The 19,964-nt window shown below is 44.5% G+C and overlaps 1 protein-coding gene across 1 annotated transcript in view; it reads right to left on the reverse strand.

Moving 5' to 3' along the window:
* LOC126354567 (uncharacterized) overlaps positions 1–19,964 on the reverse strand; it is a 114,294-nt gene that overhangs the window by 14,183 nt on the left and 80,147 nt on the right. The gene's annotated exons all lie outside the window — the stretch shown is intronic.

Below are 19,964 nucleotides of genomic sequence, written 5' to 3' on the forward strand. Positions count from 1 at the left end.
CAGCACGTCTAAATGATCAAGGTCAATATTTTGAGCACTTGGAATGATAGCCGTGATAATAAACACACGAACCGTACCTGCGTTACGCGCTTGCTTACATTTGGTATAACAGGGCAGACGTTTGTGCACCGTCTTCTTCGGATGGCAGGACAGCGCTTTGCGGCGTTGTTATCTTGATGCTACCTAATCAAATCCCATACATATTATGTCGTTGAAATTCTCCTGCCAGAAGCTTCTTTCAAATGCCACAGAAAAGAGTATTGATGAAAACAATTTCAGTGCCATAAACGATAAAAATTACTTGCCAACATCAGGAAATTCGCCATGTTGTCTGCTATAACATGGCGAAATCCGCATCTCGATGTATTTATTGATACTGGATATCCGAGGTCGTCCTGAAAAGTAATGCCTCCGAACTTTATATTCTGTTCTCAATATCGGTTGAGGAATTACATGTCATTCAATTTACTCGGTCGACTTTTACGCTTCGCTGACGCAACTTGCAATACTATGCCGGTAGAGGGCTCCGAATTGTAGCGTGAAACATGGCGGTGTGCGACGTAACTACGTCGGTCAGTGAGAAACAGTTCAGAAAACAGAAAGCTCGAATTCGAATACTTCGTCCACACATGGATCGCCCTCTCCTTCGTCATGAATTTTCCAGATCGCAGACGAGCGCTGTGGCATGTCCAACAATCGGAGGCCTTGCGTTCGCTGTCATCCGTCATTTTCTATGCAGTTCCAGCACTGTCCCATCCGATTTTCGTCTGTTTTCAAAACTTACAGAACGTCTTCGAGGACTTGACTTTGATAGTGATGAGGAGGTGCAAGTAGAGGTGAGGGTATGGCTTCGTCAACTAAGTAAAATATTCTTTCGTGACGATATCAACAAGTCAGTCTCTCGTTGGGAGAATTGTGTTCGTCACCAAAGTGATTATGCTGAGAAATAAGTATATAGACATGAAGAATAAATATCTCCCTGTATATACTTTGAGGTTGCAAGGGAGTAACATTTTGCTGTGATTATTTCTTCTTGCTTCAGTTTATTCCAAAATCTTTAACATCAGAGGAGAATATTGCCATAATATTTTCTCTACTTTCGCATAAATTATACAGTTCGAAAAAAAGGCGTATTTGAGAACCGGAGAGCTACTCTGTAGTTATTACATACGGCTTTATTGGAAATTAATCCATAATACATTTAACATCTCACTGTATATTAGGATGAAAGTTTGAGACCTACTTATATAATTACTCTGAAAACAATGTTGTTATTGTTATTATGGTCTTTAGTCGTGAGACTGGTTTGGTGCAGCTCTCCATCCTAATCTATCCTGTGCAGGCTTCTTCATCTCCCAGTACGTACTGCAGCCTACATCCTTCTGAATCTGCCCGGTGTATTCATCTCTTGGTCTCCCTCTACAATTTTTACCCTCCGCGCTGCTCTCCAATGCTAAATTTGTGATCCCTTGATGCCTCAGAACATGTCCTACCAACCGATCCCTTCTTTTAGTCAAGTTGTGCCACAGACTCCTCTTCTCCCCAATTCTATTCAGTTCCTCCTTATTAGTTATGTGATCTACCCATCTAATCTTCAGCATTCTTCTGTAGCACCACATTTCGAAAGCTTCTATTCTCTTATTATCCAAACTATTTATCTTCCATGTTTCACTTCCATAAATGGCTACACTCCATACAATTACTTCCAGAAACGACTTCCTGACACTTAAACCTATACACGATGTTAACAAATTTCTCTTCTTCAGAAACGCTTTTCTAGGCATTCCCAGTCTACATTTTATATCTTCTCTACTTCGACCATCATCAGTTACGTTGCTCCCCAAATAGCAAAACTCGTTTACTACTTTGTCTCATTTCCTAATCTAATTCCTTCAGCATCACCCGAGTTAACTCGACTACAATCCATTATCCTCGTTTTGCTTTTGTTGGTGTTCATCTTAAATCCTCCTTTCAAGACACTGTCCACTGCGTTCAACTGCTCTTCCAAGTCCTTTGTTGTCTCTGACAGAATTACAATGTCATCGGTGAACCTTAAAGTTTTTATTTCTTCTCCATGGATTATAATACCTTCTCCGAATTTTTCTTTTGTTTCCTTTCCTGCTTGCTCAATATACAGATTGACTAACATCGAGGAGATGCTACAATCCTGTCTCACTCCCTTCCCAACCACTGCTTCACTTTGAAAATAATAATAAACGTAAGTTACAGAACAAATGGTTGTAATTGCTCTGAGCACTATGGGACTTAACATCTGAGGTCATCAGTGACCTAGAATTTAGACCTACATAAACCTAACTAACTTAAGGACAGCATACACATCCGTGCCCGAGGCAGGATTCGAACCTCTTCCCGAGCCTCAGAACAAGTGAAAATCTGAGACAATGCATCCCTTATGCAAGTGCCAGTGGTGGCCAACATCTGGACCTAATTATTGTGAACATGCACTGATGAAGCATTAGACTGGGTTATTCAAAAATATGGATCCAGTCTGATTTGCGCCTCTTGAAGTAAAAAATGTACATGAACAGTCTACATACCATTGAAAAGCATGGTGTTTCAAAGTCTTCTTTTTTTTAGCACGGTCAAAATGTTCAATGGTTCCACACGTGAAGAAGCATGTCTTGGGTTACGAGTTCACCGCAGCAGTGAAAAAAAGTAACAGTGTTTGACATGAGCAGATCTCGATACCTACGAGTGTAGAGCCCGGTCTTGATTTCATATGCAATCTATCACCGAGGAAGGGATTTATTTAAAAACCCTCGGACATGAATGTGCCAGTGCCATTAACTATCGGAGCCTCTTGCAACACATCCGTGCTGGACCCGTGGATCATCGTCTTCGTGCATTGGACCTTCATCAACGGACCGAATTTGTTAACGTCTATCAGGCATCACAAAGTCTTAAGAACCCATGATAAGTTGAGAAAAACATGTCCAATTACTTTATTGCACTTACAGTACTTCATCCAATATAAAATAGTCCATAAACTTTTGTCCGTTGGCCATTGAATGCTGAATCGGAGACGAAACGCCCGCTGCCGCCTCACTTCTTGCAAACTCAAGAACGCAAAAAACCTACTGCTGCGGCGCGAGTACCTTAGCGGTCGTTTACGTAATTGTGGCTAACAAAACAAAACTTTGGATCTTCCCCTTTCGTTCGGTATGTAGACAGTTCATCTCTCGTTAATATGTCACGAAAAGCAAATTAATTACAGTGGGTCAATCTTTTTTAATAACAGTGTATTGAGTATGTGTATTCTTCTTTGGATTATGAACTGTAGAAGCTGCTGGAATTCTCATTGACGAAGAGTTTGCGTTGAAAGTTTCTAGGCGCTCCTCCCTCAAAGGTAAACGAAATTGGATATCTCTGGCGCACTTCATTTCAGCACGAAAGAACTGTGGCGACTTTTCCTTTTATTCGAATTTGATGACTCTGGGCTACTTCTTTCCAAATCCATGTTCTCTTCTCGAGACTGTGAGAGCGTGCCTAGAAGAGGGAAACCAGACTACTGACTAAGTGAAATGTCAGCTGTAGTCAACATTGTTCCCTCTCCCCTTGTCAGATACAATAAATCACTTAGAACGACAAGATAAAGCCACTTCTTAATTAAACTAATTGCCGTTTGAGTGAGGGTGCTAGAGCCCGTCGCTGTCGAGTAACGGCCTACTACGGAAAATCAACCTCATGTGTTTTTGTGTGTGTATGTGTGTAAGCGGAACCAGTATTTTTCTACCCACAGTACTTAAAACGTATTTACGCGGCAAAATTTTTTGTAAGTGTAACGAGCGCGCGCATCGCCTTCAGGGGTGAACAGCGATCTTTAGAAATTACTCATAAAATTCAGTAGCGACCGAAGTTGCATACAAATTTCCTTTGTTAACATGTTTCACACGTCAGATCTCAGTATCTTCACAACTTTATTAGCCGTGGCCGTTAGCTACTAAATGCTCGCGTCGAACGAGTACAACACAATAAAGAGAAGTGTTATACGACCTCTGGCTGCTCCACAATTTCATTTTAATTTTTTGTAACAGTACATGGAAACAGAGGTTGTAACTTCTGAGAAACGACGATGAAATTTTCTCTGCTACCTTCAGACACTCCAAGCAGCCTCTTCGAGTGAACACGCGCCATGCTTTTAATTTCAGTGTTTTACCCACCTTAAGTCCCAATCTGATTATGTGTAATTCCGGAAAGGAAGAATACTGTCATCGAGTCACCCATTTTGCATATCTGTCACGAGACTGAAGTATGAAGAATATTTCACATTGATTGTATCGTTACAGTTGCAAGTATTTAGTACTTCATTCTAACTGTAGGTGACAGGACAATCACTAGAAGTGTATTCCCTGCGGAGTAGGTCCCAATTTCCCAACGGTTCTCATTATGTGAGCGGACAATATGGAGTGTAATTATCAGGGACAATGCAAGAGGGCATGGTTTCTGTGGAAAGATGGTGTAAACACTGTGGATGTTGACTGGCGATTAGTGGCATTGTGTCCAGATTGTACATCGCACGAATAGTGGTCTTGCAACACGACAACGCTCGTCCATACACAAGTCGAAAACTCACAGCAACCATCGCGGGCATGGGGTTCCCTACACTGCCGCACTCACCGTACTCTCATGACGTCTGATTGCCATCTACTGTATGCTATGAAGGAACCTCTGGTTGGACATCATTTTGCAGGCTTTCAGAAACTGAGAGCAGCTGTCCTTTGGTGAGTGCAACAGTCTCCAGAAATGAAGTTAGAGGAGGGCCTGCAGAAATTGAAGCGGTCAAGTCAGCAGAACACGGCCGCTATGGTGGTACCTGGAACTCCATATCAGCGATGGCAGTTGTGGTTTTCCGACTCGTATAGCGACGAGCGTTGTAATGTTGCAAGAGCACTCTTCATGACAGTGTCCAAATTTTTGTTGTTGAAATTTGTGGTAAGTTCTATGGAACCAAACTGCTGAGGTCATCGGTCCTTAAGCTTAACCAGTACTTAATCTAACTTACACTAATGACAACACACACACCCATCCCCGAGGGAGGACTCGAACCTCCTACGGGGGAAGCCGCTCGAACCGCAACAAGACGCCTGAGACCGCGCTGCTACCCCGCGTGGCAACAGTCTTCATTCTCGACAACCTGCTACTAATCGCCTGCCAATCTCCACAGTATTTACACTCTTCTTCCAAAGAAACCACGTCATTCAGCGTTGTACTTCATTATCACACTCCGTGTTGATCTCTCACGTAATGACAGCAGTTAGGAAATTGCGCTGTTCTGCGCTGGGATTACACTTCCATTGAGTGTCCTACTACCTACAGTTAAAACGAAGGACTACATACTTGGAAGTAAAATGGTGAGATGCATCGCAACCTTGAGTGTTGGGAAAGAATAAAGGGTAAATCAATATGGAGCCCCCCCCCCCCCCCCCTCCCCACGCGTACACACTCAGGCGCAAGAAACGCTGTTCTGGTATGATGCGCTGCTAAAGCGTTTCCGAGAAACTGAGTTCCAAAGTTTTACGAGCTTCTTGTATCACCGTACTAGAGGAGCTGCTTTTGAGCAGGCGTCTAAGTTGGCAGACTAAAATTTGGCCTGTACTGCGTTCGCGTCTTGTCATTTCTTCTAAGCTCGGTTTCTCGATAAAGTTCGGGAAACGCATCATACTGGAGAAACATTCGTTACTATCTGCCGAAACCACCCGTTGGCTGTACCCTTCCCGTGTGAGACAGAGGTGTACTGGACAAGAGGACGCTCCTTGAATGGTAGGCTTCGCTCAACACTAAACAACCACTGCGATTCCGCACGTCCATATGGAACTGTATGCTAACTCATTTCGTTTGCTTGCAATAAAATCACTGACCTTCTACAGCAGCGTAAATAACCAAGTGATATCGACCACATAATTAAACCGTTTCTTTCTGAAACCTGACGCTCTAGTTAATATACATATTGTTTTCTTTGTGTATAAATATCTTAATGTTAATAGTACAGTACTACTTACGGTTCCTTGGCAGTTCAGCAATAGTTAAAGGCAAGTGACTAGCAACTGGCAGTTTATTACTGATGTCACACTCTAATGTATTTTATACTATTACACATGACTTTTTTAATGCAAACAGTCACATTTTGTACCGAGAGAATATTCGTTGAGCACAACTGTTGAGTGTATGACGGTACAAACACGTCGTTAGTCATACGTGTGGAATGAAAAGCATACATAAATGGTAAAAAGTTAACAAAAAGGACTGTAACTCTTAGGGGAGATGTAGGGCTTCAAAATGGAAGGCTAAGTGAATTATTAGACCCGGGTTTCTTCTCTCACCGAATCATCACAATGTTTAAGGCACGGGGCTAGTATTAAGTAACATGCTTCAGATCCTTGCACAGTCATCAAGATTTAAATTTTCGACGATTACATGATCCACTTAAGGCGAATGTCGTGGTGGTTCCTTCAATAAGACCAGACCTATTTCTCCAGCCTCCCCCCCCCCCCCCCCCACTTTCCTCGAACCCGCTCTCCACATACACCCCTCAAAGATCTCAAAGATGAGTTTTCCTGCGGGGCAGTGCGCTGCCAAGACACAGGATTCGTATTGGGAAAGTGCTAGGATCAGTCATTGTACAGCCATCCAGGTTTAGCTTTCCTGTAGCTTCAAAAAAATCGCTTAAGACAAAATGTGGGCCGTGTTTCACCCTTGCAACAAATCTAAGACTCCCATTAGTCTTCGCAATTTCTGATTTTACGTGAACCTCTCATTTGACATTCCCAAATATTCTTACAGTAGGACGTGCTCAAGATTTTCACCACTGGTCTCCTAATTAGAGACCACAGAATTTTTCCTCTTCGGTATAAGCATTATGTTACATTCATCCAAGTTTCAAGAGAGCTGCTATTCTAGTGCCAGGTGGAAATTCTGTGCAAGTCTTTCTTACGCTCGTCCAACGATGGAACCTCCCTGCAGGCACCAGCATCATCAACAAACCACCGTACAGGGACAACGAGGTATGCATTATGTATGCACAATGAAAGAGGTCGTATTACACTTCTTCGGGACACATTCGATGATTCTGAACGTTAGTCGTCCTATAAAAGATGATCGGTTCTATTAGCCCAATACTTACCGAGTCAACCACATTTGCGGAGACAGCGCCATAGTATATTTGTTTATAGATTGTTCGTTAATAGCTTAATGGAGTAAGCCAAATTTTGACGAAAATGTGCTATGTTATTTTATAGAAACTGCACTCTTTTGGGTGGCACAATGATGTGTATCTTTGTATGCAACTGCATCACAAAGGTCTAGGGTGAAATGGTTTGTATGATATATGTTATGGAATAGTGAAGCAAGTCTGTCCTGCACCATAATATCGTGAACAAAATTAGATCTTCTTTTCCACTACTGGGACGTTTCCGCTTCTTATTATTATGCTCAAGTATTGTTAATTCGAAGTGACATTCTTGGAATTTGTAATAATTATGGTGATAGCATTAATATTGCTACACTTCACTTATGCTTCAGTATTAATACTATCTTATATTAGACTCGATATGCGTATACGTACTTCTGTTAGGTTTTCCTGATTTTACTGTGAAACGTTTCACAAAGCGTTCAGTACCTCAAAATGAGCCATAAACACCTACAGTTCTTACCATCCCACATTTTAATTTCTAAAAACAGAAGCTATAAGAAATCATCCAGAAAGGAATGGTTTCAAACTAAACTTATAACACGAAAGGTTAAAGAACAGGATTTTCGTAGAGGAGATTCAGCGCGTCAGCTCAGAATCGCAGAGAATCAGAATATGACACCATTGTGACACGAAGGGTCACAGCGGAGTAGTTGTTGAGATCCCGTTCCAGCGAGAGGGGACTTCCCGCAGGAAGTGTATTTGGCGGTTCCCTTTCCCTTTCAGAATTATTCCATCCTTCCGCGAACGCCGGCGGCGCATCGATTCGTCAGCGGGAACTCGAGGAGCACCGCGGGGGGCTCACAAAGCCAGTCGGATCTCGCAGCAGCCATTGTGGTGGCGCATTAGCATAATTCCGCAGTATAAAGCGGGCAACTCCAGGCGCCCGGGCCTGGCCCAGGTAGCTTCCTGGTTATTCAGGCCGCAGCGCGGAGAGTGTCATGCAAATGCCGCGGCCGCCGCCGGAACCAACTGCGCATGCGCCGGCTTCCGATCGCTTCTGCGAGGCGCACAGGTAGTCGGGACCCTCGACGGGGCCGTTCTCGGATGTCGTTCACCGCGGGCTGTACGCAGGCAGCGATGCTACAGATCAATCAGATGCAGTTTTAAGATTTAATGAGGGGTAAAATTCGTGATTTTGTCACAAGCGACTACTAGTAGAAATAAATAGATTATTTTGAAGACTGAAATATAACTTTTGGTGTTAATTATGGTGGTGATAACTACTATCGATTAAATAACCAGCATTTCCCAAGCTTTATGTTAGAATCCCGGTCTGACACAAATTTTCGTTTATCGACCGTGCAGCATTGTTGATTAGTTTTCGGTTACACCTTTTCATATAACTGCGCCTTCACTGATTTACTTTTTATCGATCTATTCATTTCACTTCCGTGAATTTGATTCGATTCACATTAAATGCATTTCTGATAACTAAAGTGGAATCCATTGGATTCCAGTGGTGCACAGCGACCGTTGAATATGCTAATATAAAGACGCACGAAATAACAGGTGTGGCTTTCATCGACCTCACGACTGCTTATAATACTGTTAACTACAAAAAGCTGCTTAGAAAAGTATACTTAGGTACAAAGGATTACCGACTAACTCAGATCCATCTGCAACAGGAGATACTTCGACTCTCTCCAAGACCAGTCGATGGAAAATGCAGAAAAATGGTGTCCCTCAGGAAAGTCTGCTGTCTCCGCTGTTATATAATATCTACACAAATGACCAGCCAATTAACTCTTCAACTAAGGCATTCATACACGCTGATGATACAACACTCGCTACCCAAGGTGAGACATTTGAGGAAGTAGAGTTGAAACTGACAACAGCTCTTGAAAATTTGGCCAAGTATTACGATGAAAACCAACTGAAACCGAACCCTGGAAAGACCCATGTCTGTGCATTCCATCTTAGAAACAGGGAAGCCAAAAGGAAACTGAACATCACTTGGAGAGGAGAACAACTACTTCACTGCGAAACTCCTAAATACCTTGGGGTGAAGATGGACCGCTCCCTCACATTCAAAGCCCACTGTGAAGAAACGAGCCTCAAAGTAAAAGCGCGCAACAACATCATCCACAGACATACAGGGGTGCCCCGCCAAAAGTACTTACAACATCTGTCTTGGTACTATGTTTCTCCGCCGCAGAATACGCAGCACCCGTCTGGCAGAACTCTGCACATGCTTAACATGTAGATACAGCCCTGAACGAGACAGGACGCATTGTTACAGGCTGCTTACGACCTACTCCTGTGAATAAGCTGTACTAAACTATGGGTAAAGCACCGCCACGCATTCGAAGGCAAGCTGCAACAGAAGTGGGGAAGAAGAAACAAGGAATCGATCCTAGACATCCTTTGTTCGGACATGACCCTCAACAGCCAAGACTGAGATCAAGGAAAAGCTTCCTACAGAAAACTATGGCAATTCATTCAACTCCTAGAACTCGCAAAGAGGAGCTTTGGCGAGATTCCCTAGCTGAAGACAATCTCTTAACGGTGAAGGAGGAAATAGCCGAAGGTTCACAGCTGTCATACGTGACCTGGAAGACTTTGAACAGACTTCGAGTTTGGGTGTCAAGGTGCAAACAAAGCCAACCTCAGAAGTGGGGCTTCAGTAATGAGGAGGAAACGTGTCAGTGTGGTGACGTACAGGACGATCAACATCTCGTAGTCTGCAGGAACCTACCGGCTGCCTGTGATCTTGCTGCGGCCAGCGAAACTGCTGTGATAACCGCCGAATACTGGGCACATCAAAAAATACAATCATCTTGCTGCTTGTTTATCTTCTGCTAGTTTGTATATATTATTAAATAATCTGTGTCATACTACTGTACATATTTAATTTTGCAAATTTGTTATGTGAATCAATACTTATTAGTTTTTGTAATTATTTAATGTCCTAGGCTCAAAAAAAATAAAAATAAACAGGTGACGCCGGATTTGCGCAATCTCATTGGCATGATGAAGAAGGTATCGGGATTGATCAGACAATGCAATGCTCTGTTACTGCGTCAACGTCCAGTACCGATGGTTACGTCCCATTTCAGTCGTACTTGCCGATGTCGTGGTGTTAACGTTGGCAAATGTGTAGTTCATCTGCTGTGGAGGGCGATCATTAGGAGTGTTCGGCGTACTGTGTGTTCAGACACATTTGTGCTCTGCCCTGCATTAAAGTCTGATGTTAGTTCCGCCACAGTTCGCCGCCTGTTCTGTTTTACCAGTCTGCCCAGCCTACGACTTCCGACATGTGTAATGAGAGATGGCCGCAAGACCCCACGCGGTCTGGACGTGGTTTCACGCTGGGTTGGCCACGTGTTGAAGGCACACTCCCTGCACTCCTCCAATACCCGAAAAGTCGTGCAGTTTCCGAAAAGCTTGTGTCGAGCCTCTATGCCATCACCACCTGCCCTCGGTCAAACTCAGATAGATCGCGCGCCCTCCCCATTCTACACACGAACACCGTGGATGTGCCTGACCAGCAGTGATTCCTCTCCAGGCGACGCTACTATCGCCTAGACTGTTTCATATCGATACTAGTTCGGTGGTCATAGTGTTCTGGCTGGTCAGTGTATGTTATAGTCGAAACCTAGATCGGAAATAAATTACGGATTTTGCGAATGACAGCTGTCCTTCTTTTTATTGGGACGTATCTCATAGTAAAACTCCAACTGTGCGTATTGGAAGCAATTACTTCCACAAAATATCTAGGAGTACTGTATACGTGCCGAGTGATTTAAAGTGGAAAGACCGCGTTAAGTCACTCGTAGGAAAGGCAGATGTCATACTAGCATTCATGAAAAGAATCTTCAAGAAATGTAGTCCATCAATAAATGAATACTTGAACACTGCTGGTTAGTATGGATAAGATTGACAGAGGATATAGAGAAGATCCAAAGAAGGTCACTGCGTTTCGTCACACGTTCATTCAGTAAGCAACTCCAGCGGTAGACGCTGCAAGAGAGGCGTACTACATCACGCCGTGGTCTACGGCTAAGGTTTCGACGTATGTCTCGCAAAACGTCTATGGAGATAACATTGGAAATTCAAGCTCCTACGGAGGCTTACCAACAATCGTTCTTCATGCGAACACTCGCGACTGGAACAGGAAAGGGAAAAGTTACAGTGATAAACAAATTAGCGGAAACCGGGGCACATCTACGCAGATTTACTTGCGGTTTATTTTTACATTTTTTGATTAAGTTTATCGTGTTTAAAACTGTTTAGTCTTTTAACATGTTTATTAAAGTATGACTTGGTGTATGCACTTGTAACTCAACATTACATCTAAGAGTACAAAATAATTTCATGTAGTTTTCACTTCTAGTGCGTAAACGTGGCCCGGGTATGGGGCAGGTTTGCCAGCTTGTGAGGACACTGATAGTAAACAAATTATTTAGCAAACTCCCATGTGTTAGAATAATATGGTCTCCATAGATGTATGAACGTTAATTAAAGGCCTATTCAACATCACTGCGAAGTTAAAATTTATGCACACAAAAATAATGCATTTCCCGTGGCACTTCTGTAGTGAGTCTAGGATTTACATGTAATTCACTAGACTCATTATTGATTTTTTTGATTGGTTGTGTCGTTTCAAACCGTAAATACTAAAGCAATATGCGTTCTCTTCATCAGACTGCTGCATGTTACAAGTGAAAGGAAGAAGAACTAGATGAGACATTGGTTGAGACGGGGGTACGTGCTAACAGACGGCTTCGAAGGTCTACTTTGTGTAAGGAAATGGAGAGGGAAGAGGAGATACAAGATGATAGACGACATAAGCGGGCCTGAAGACAGGAGAGCATGGAGAGCTGCCATGTAGAAACCTGGCTTTGGACACATATCAGAAGTAGCACTATCCACGTTTTTCCTTGTTCTTGCTTTTAGCAGTTTCTTGTCCATATCAGTCATTTCTCTCATAGAACTAATTCTTTATGCTTGAGATTCATTGGCTAGTTTTCTGGCAGTTTCTACCTTTCATTCTCATGTACCTCCTTCATTTTTTCCATGACTTGGCAATTCACAATAGTGCATAATTGTGCACCGTCGGCACGTTTGACTTGGTTTCGAAAGTACCGTAGTAACTATCAGGCTAACAAATTATGCGAATGTACCTGCTAAAGTAGAATATAGTCCTGTGAACGAGCGTTTGTTTATCTTTATCAGTCCTAAAACACGTTCTTTGTGCTAAGACGTTCAGTCATCTGGTGCTCTGAACTTTGTGAGAGCCCACAGCAGATGGTACTACTAATCTTCCATTGTTGGTAGCGCTTTAACAAGAATGGTTCTCGAGAAAAGAATTCAACGTAAACGTGCCCTGTGCTTAAACGAGTTTCGGTCCCCCCTACCCTCCACCAAACACCGCAGTGTGGATTGTAGAGTCTAAATGTAGATGTAATGTATACAGAATGGTACGAAGAACACGTGATAAAATTTGTAGGTGTTTGGACGTAAGCAGCGCGCTAAATTTAGAACTCAGAGATACCACCTCTGGCATCAACAACGCCTCTAACCTGGTTCGTCCGAGACGGACTGAGCCTCACTGATGGTTAAGGGGCGTCATTCCATGCTCGAAGCCAGTCTGTCATAGTGGCTGAGGAGTGGTGCCGGACCAGCCTGTCGGGAACCCACGACCAGATGTTTCCAGTGGCTGAGAAGTCCTGACAGTGGGCTGGCCAGACCCACAGACCAACTACTTTCGTGGTGAGGTGGCTCGGGACACCACGGACCAGTTGCGGTTCTGTGCTACATTGTAAAAAGAACCCGCCAAGGAAACCCCGAAGGCAGAAGTCAGCAACCCTCCTTAAGGTATCAAAAATGTAACAATTGTTATCTGATTTACCGGATGTTGAGAACCAGAGGTGATCGTTTTGCGTACTGACACAACATGCAGTCACGTCAGGTGCTGGGCCTGTAGGACTTTGGCGAATGCCACCTGGTAACGTTACTTACGAAGAAGTGGGACTAGCCTGAAAAGACTACGTGGTGCCGCTTCATTCTCCAATCGGCAAAAATGGCCGCCGTGCTGACTGTTCGCGGTGCTCCATACATCTTAGAACTATTGAGGTAAACACTTGTCTCGCTACTGTCAGGCTTAAGCAGTCTAGGTACGTGATGTGGCTCATCAAGCATGGCTTAGCGCCCTCTCGGGCGGGATCACTGACATTCTGCACGACACTGAGTACGTCGATTCCATACCCGCATGACAATCGTGCGATCCCGAACAAAGCGTACAGCAACATTTTTGAAATGCGAACAGTGGTCTCTACAGATGCTGGTAATCGTTCTTCTTTCTTATACGAGGCAAGACACGTTCTTCCGACGAGCTACATCTAAGTGCGACTTATAAATGATAGCCGCGCGGGATTAGCCGAGCGGTCTGGGGCGCTGTAGTCGTGGACTGTGCGGCTGATCCCGGCAGAGGTTCGAGTTCTCCCTCGGGCATGGGCGTGTATGTTTATCCTTAGGATAATTTAGGTTCAGTAGTGTGTAAGCTTAGGGAGTGATGACATTAGCAGTTAAGTCTCATAAAATTTCACACACATTTGAACATTTTTTATAAATGATAAATCTTCTGCATAATCTTGCGGTATATTCAGAACATAGATTGTGTAAATAATTCTTATCAGGGGCGATCAAGTTTCCGTTTGAGGGCGTCGATGCAGGTACATGCAACCCAGCGTGACTCCCATGCGGGTATACAGCGTGAACATCAGTAAAACCGACGGATTCCTCACTGACAACGGAGGGGAAAAGGTCCTATGAACATGTTTTCCGTAATGGACGGTGTGCTTACAGCGACAACAAATCGTCCTGGAACGCAGTACAGAGAAGCATCGTATCCACGCCACAACAGATGTTCAAAGTGTCCTTCAGTGATAGAGACAGTAGCGGTTGTCATTCAGGATACACATAATCGTAGTTCGGCTTACACCAAGTTGGCGAACCACTTGCCTGGAGCATGTACTAGAGTTCTTTTCATTATTCTGTAGAAGCCAGTACTCCACATCGCATGTACGCACAGCCCATCGCCCCCCTGCATGTGCCTCTGTCTGAAACAAACCATGATCATACGAACGCCCAAGGAGGGCTTGAAATGTTGCTTGATGTGGTTGGTGTCTGTGAGGGTATTTGTTTTGGTATAGCCGTGCTGCGTCTCGAACGTTATCGTCTGTTTGCCCGTACTCGAACACCATTTCAGCTTGTTCTCGACTTGAACATAGAACCACTCAACTGCTTACAGTACGCTGCGTCTATCACACTCCCTGTAACACACAAGGAACACACGGCAGGCGGTCAGAGGAATGTTCATTCGTCTGCGCCATTTACAGCGACCATGATGCATTTTCGGACACGTGTTCACAGAGCCTTTTTTCCTACACTACTAGTCAGCAATCTGTTCCTGCAGTTTGTTGGTATTATTTAATGCTCACCCCGTATAATCACCGACATATAGGGCAGGGGTTAGTGCCGCCACAGAAAGGAAATTTCTTGATCGTCCCTTATGCTTTGTGGACTCGTGTAGTAATGTATAGCCATTTGCATAGCCAAGCACGTTGTATACAATATGCCAACCAACTTTTGCTGCCTACGTCCTCTGAGGCGTTCAAATTTGATCATTGGCAACCATGAGTAAGTGCTTCCCAGCGAAATTACTGGAGCATATTCGAAACAATATTGGTAACATGGGGGCGGCCATTGTCCTGTAACAGAGTCATGCCGTCCGTCAACGTTCTTGGGTGTTTGGACTTCATGGTGCGCTTCAAGTGTCCGCGTACAGCCGTGTTCCAGAACGTCAATGAGCAGCGGACCTTGTAGTCAAAGAAAATGGTGATCATGACTTTCCCGAAGATGGCCTACCTGTTGTTTCGACTACGCTGCAGAAGTTGGCTGAGAAGTCATTTCACATCCTCCCAACAGTCCTGATGTATCCCCATGCAATTTCCATATTTTTGGAGCCCTGAAGAAACATATTCTTGGTCGTCTATTTGTTTCGGACGGGGAACTGCACGTCTGGGTACAATCATGTTTCTGCAGGCAACCACAAATAACGTTCCACAGAGGCGATGACCGTCTTGTCTCAGAGTGGGATAAATGGATTAACAGTTATGACGATTACTTTTGAAATACACTCCTGGAAATGGAAAAAAGAACACATTGACACCGGTGTGTCAGACCCACCATACTTGCTCCGGACACTGCGAGAGGGCTGTACAAGCAATGATCACACGCACGGCACAGCGGACACACCAGGAACCGCGGTGTTGGCCGTCGAATGGCGCTAGCTGCGCAGCATTTGTGCACCGCCGCCGTCAGTGTCAGCCAGTTTGCCGTGGCATACGGAGCTCCATCGCAGTCTTTAACACTGGTAGCATGCCGCGACAGCGTGGACGTGAACCGTATGTGCAGTTGACGGACTTTGAGCGAGGGCGTATATTGAGCATGCGGGAGGCCGGGTGGACATACCAACGAATTGCTCAACACGTGGGGCGTGAGGTCTCCACAGTACATCGATGTTGTCGCCAGTGGTCGGCGGAAGGTGCACGTGTCCGTCGACCTGGGACCGGACCGCAGCGACGCACGGATGCACGCCAAGACCGTACGATCCTACGCAGTGCCGTAGGGGACCGCACCGCCACTTCCTAGCAAATTAGGGACACTGTTGCTCCTGGGGTATTGGCGAGGACCATTCGCAACCGTCTCCATGAAGCTGGGCTACGGTCCCGCACACCGTTAGGCCATCTTCCGCTCACGCCCCAACATCGTGCAGCCCGCCTCCAGTGGTGTCGTGACAGGCGTGAATGGAGGGACGAATGGAGACGTGTCGTCTTCAGCGATGAGAGTCGCTTCTGCCTTGGTGCCAATGATGGTCGTATGCGTGTTTGGCGCCGTGTAGGTGAGCGCCACAATCAGGACTGCATACGACCGAGGCACATAGGGCCAACACCCGGCATCATGGTGTGGGGAGCGATCTCCTACACTGGCCGTACACCTCTGGCGATCGTCGAGGGGACACTGAATAGTGCACGGTACATCCAAACCGTCATCGAACCCATCGTTCTACCATTCCTAGACCGGCAAGGGAACTTGCTGTTCCAACAGGACAACGCACGTCCGTATGTATCCTGTGCCACCCAAAGTGCTCTAGAAGGTGTAAGTCAACTACCCTGGCCAGCAAGATCTCCGGATCTGTCCCCCATTGACATTGTTTGGGACTGGATGAAGCGTCGTCTCACGAGGTCTGCACGTCCAGCACGAATGCTGGTCCAACTGAGGCGCCAGGTGGAAATGGCATGGCAAGCCGTTCCACAGGACTACATCCAGCATCTCTACGATCGTCTCCATGGGAGAATAGCAGCCTGCATTGCTGCGAAAGGTGGATATACACTGTACTAGTGCCGACATTGTGCATGCTCTGTTGCCTGTGTCTATGTGCCTGTGGTTCTGTCAGTGTGATCATGTGACGTATCTGACCCCAGGAATGTGTCAATAAAGTTTCCCCTTCCTGGGACAATGAATTCATGGTGTTCTTATTTCAATTTCCAGGAGTGTAACAAAACGTTTACTTGTATTTCCCGAAGTTTTCCCAGCGGATCGAATACGCCATCATTTTTTGGGCGAACTCATTTTTAATTCATGTTCCCATACTTGGGCTGACAATCATCCAGCCATTCTCAACGTGAGTCGCTTAAATTACTTTGCGTACTGTGGAGTCAAGGAACACCGTCGGTCACACATTTAGCTCGATGCGTCTATGAGTAAAACAAAGTAAGGGCAGAATCGGTGAACTCACAATGCTTATGAAGTACGTTGTTGATAATTCTGGATGGCATGAAGAATTAGAATATTTCGTTTGACAGCGCAGACGTAAATTTAGGGGTCTGCGTGGATTATCAACCTGGAAACTCTCATCTCTGTTGAGCAGGTTGTCTGATAATTGTATTTCCGTAGCTTCCTTGATCACTGTATCCCAGGAGGATGACGCTTTCCAGTAATCCGTAGAATGGCCATTCGAAATACAATGTTCGGCCACTGCTGATTTATTATGCTTTGGAAAGTGGCTGTATCGATGGTGCTGAATGCAAGTTTCTTTTAAAGTGCGTGCTGTTTCTGCTAAGTATCTTTTAGCGCACTCATCTGGAGTTTATACCCACCTTTCGTAACAGCAGATCATGCTTCACAGATTCCAGAAGAGCTGTCGTCTTCGCCGGTGGAAGGAAGATGACATCCACTTTATGCTTCTTCATTATTTTTGGAGTTTTTGAAGACGTATTACGCACATATGGTTGAAAGGCCGTAGACATTACATCGCTTTCTTATCGCTCTTCTTTCGGTTGGTATCGCGTATGCGCTTGCAGGTGTCTAGATGTCTCCTTTTCATTTTCTTTTTTATTCTGATGTTTTGTACATCCATTCTTACTGAACATTTCTCCAAGTCTTTTAGTTCACTTTGTACGCTGTCAGCGTCGCACACTACACGAGCCCTATGTACTAAAGTTTTAAGTACACTCATAGTTTGATAAGGATGGGGGCAGGTAGACATCTGTAACGGAACGAAAAATGAATGACCGTCTACCGCTTGTGTATGTATTGTCTCTGCGTAAAGGAGATGGTTTTGTAGGGGATAGCGTTTACCGTAAGCCTGCTCATACCGATTTATACTTGAAATTATACATGGAAACCCCGCATTTCACATCTGCGCTCTCAAAGGAAATAAGCCAAGTTTTCATTGTTGTTGTGGTCTTCAGTCCTGAGACTGGTTTGATGCAGCTCTCCATGCTACTCTATCCTGTGCAAGCTCCTTCATTTCCAAGTACGTACTGCAGCCTACATCCTTCTGAATCTGCCTGGTGTATTCATCTGTTGGTCTCCCTCTACAATTTTACCCCGCACGCTGCCCTAAATTGGTGATCCCTTGATGCCTCAGAACATGTCCTACCAACCGACCCCTTCTTTTAGTGAAGTTGTGCCACAAACTCCTCTTCTCCCCAATTCTATTCAATTCGTCCTCATTTGTTATGTGATCTACCCATCTAATCTTCAGCATTCTTCTGTAGCACCACATTTCGAAAGCTTCTATTCTCTTCTTGTCTTAACTAATTATCATCCATGTTTCACTTCCATACATGGCCACAGTCCATACAAATACAAGTTTTCATATAATCCATAATTATCAACAACGCCCTTCGTACGAACTGTGGATTTACTGTTTCTGCTTTTGATTTGTTTTACTCGTAGACGCGTCAAGTTTAATCTGTGACTGACGCACTTAATACCAAGTGTTATCTTTGACGTATGCGTATTTACACCACTGTGCAAAGTGATTTAAAAACTTGCAAGGGATAACTTTGAGAACGGCTGAAACGTTGTCAGCTGAAATACTGGAACATGGGTTAAAAAGATCATGGAAGCACCCTCTAAAAATGGTGGAGTAATTCCATCTGTTTTTCATCTGACTGCCCATTACAAATCGCTGCTCTGTTACCAACACCTAAAACACAGTACTGAAACGTGGTGTACCGGAACACTACGCTACAAGCACAGCACACTGCTGAATCTGCTACTAGAGTAGTACCATGCAGTCACCGTCGCAATGGGTCGAAACAGGTACAGTGGGGCTCTTCGCTGGTTTCACCCATTACAGCTTATCGTAGCTCACTTACAGTTATTCATCTCCCGGAATATTCATTCTCTCTTAGACCTACTGTGACGGCAACAACGTGTCAGGGTCGGAAAGGTGTGCCCCATAATGTATCCGCATCCCTCATCGTCTGCCTTATCAGCTACCTCATTTCTCCACGCTTCTACATAGCCCTGGAGTCCAGCAGGACGATATCCCGTCTGCTGCCTTTGTACGGGAAAAACTTTTATCTACCGGCTAAGGGCTCAACGGCTTGCTCGGCGTTCAGGTACTCGAAGCAGAAGAGAGCTTCACCTGATCATATCTCTTCTGTTCCATTATCTCCAGCATTTCATGGAGTTTCTAGGGAGTTTATAACAAAATAGCTCGTCCTGCCTGGAACATTTTAGAGAGAAAGTGTGTACTGTGACTAACCTCCACATTTGAACTACTGAATTCTGGAGTACACGCCACACCAAATTCCTGTGAGTTTCAAAAAGCCATTGTACCTAAGAAAGGATAAGATCTTCGTTTCCACAAGAAAGGCTTACTATTTCTTGCGATGATTTAATCAACGCATATTCCCGGCATCCCAGTTTCGAAGTAATAGGTCATTTTAATAATGTAAGAGGGTAAACACATTCAGTCTGCTGCATAAATTTGGAACACGTCCGTTTAAAATCTCTTCTGTAAAAATAAACGTAGATTCTGCAAACGACGATCTTGTGACACTCACCTCGCTCTGTTTTGTCATCGAGATCCCGGGGGCAGTAGATAACTGCTCCCGTCTAGATGCCTTGTTACTTGACATTTGGAAGACCTTCCACAGAACTCTACGTTATCTTCTAGTGAACAAAATACGAGTATATGGAATATCAGACTAAATTTGGGACTTCATTGAGGAGTTCCTAGCAAATAGAACATTGCATGTCTTCCTGACATAGAGAAGTCCTTAGTCACCGAGGTAAGTTATGATATATCGAAGTAAGTGTTTCAGAATTATTGCTGTTAGCAATATACAAGTATTAGCCAAAACTTGAAATTAACTGTCGTCTCTTGGTGTTGCGGGCATGTGATGCTCTAAGGAAAGTAAACAAAATTTCGGGTATACATTTTCTAGGTAAA

Source organism: Schistocerca gregaria, chromosome 3 (genome assembly GCF_023897955.1).
Source record: "Schistocerca gregaria isolate iqSchGreg1 chromosome 3, iqSchGreg1.2, whole genome shotgun sequence".
In the NCBI taxonomy this organism is placed as follows: domain Eukaryota; kingdom Metazoa; phylum Arthropoda; class Insecta; order Orthoptera; family Acrididae; genus Schistocerca; species Schistocerca gregaria.